We start from the raw sequence: 817 nt of genomic DNA, 5'->3' as shown, positions 1-817 counted from the left end.
GAATTTTTTTTTTAAGAAATTGTAATAAATATTTAGATAAATAGGCATATTTACAGTAAGAATATATGTAAGAAAATATATAAAGTTATACTCAGACATAAGAGGGAAAAAAGTTGCAAAGTCTCAAATCAGAATCCCAAGAGACCCGATTCAAATGTGCAAGTTCAGTTAAAGACTACTAATTCAGCTCCAGTGCTAAAAATTTATGTGTGATGCCACAGACTGACAGAAAAAACTGAATTTCCCATGAGAAAGACCAACACCAATGAGCAAAAGAAGAATACCTGGGGCAGTATTCACAAAAGGACATAGCCTCCAAAATTTATCTCTGACTCGAAGATTTTGTCTATGACTTTTGTGAAAATGTCCTTAACACCCGAATTTTTGTCGATGACTAGGCCAATGCTAAAGAGAACTCTAGAGGGATCATCTTTAAACTGTCTTTATGAGATAGTGACAACAATAATGCGATTTTCCAGCTGTTTAAGATAACTCTGCATCTGATATGATATGGATAACTCTCCTACTTTTCTTAATTACTGTCAAACATTAACCTAGACATTTCCTCCTTGTTTACTGCAGTTTTCTCATAGATATATACAAATGAAATACTTAAGATTCACGGCAATATTACTGTTATTTCATCATTACATCAAATTATTGTTATATGGATTTCTAAAAGGTAAACATTAGTTTTAGTTAAGTGTTAACTTTGAAATGTGGCAACAGTGCGAATCATTGATATAATCACTAAAAACAGTCTTTAGTTTGAGTCATAGACAAATTTTGGAGTCTAAGACTGTTTTTAGGACAGTCC

General features: G+C 32.1%; 1 protein-coding gene across 1 annotated transcript in view; it reads right to left on the bottom strand.

Moving 5' to 3' along the window:
• Positions 1-817, bottom strand: part of LOC119592668 (alpha-methylacyl-CoA racemase-like) — a gene marked incomplete at its 5' end in the record, with an annotated part of 8,513 nt that overhangs the window by 1,814 nt on the left and 5,882 nt on the right.

Source organism: Penaeus monodon, chromosome 30 (assembly GCF_015228065.2).
Source record: "Penaeus monodon isolate SGIC_2016 chromosome 30, NSTDA_Pmon_1, whole genome shotgun sequence".
Classification (NCBI taxonomy): domain Eukaryota; kingdom Metazoa; phylum Arthropoda; class Malacostraca; order Decapoda; family Penaeidae; genus Penaeus; species Penaeus monodon.
Note: the sequence above shows the minus strand (reverse complement) of the source record. Positions and strands in the feature narration are given on the sequence as shown.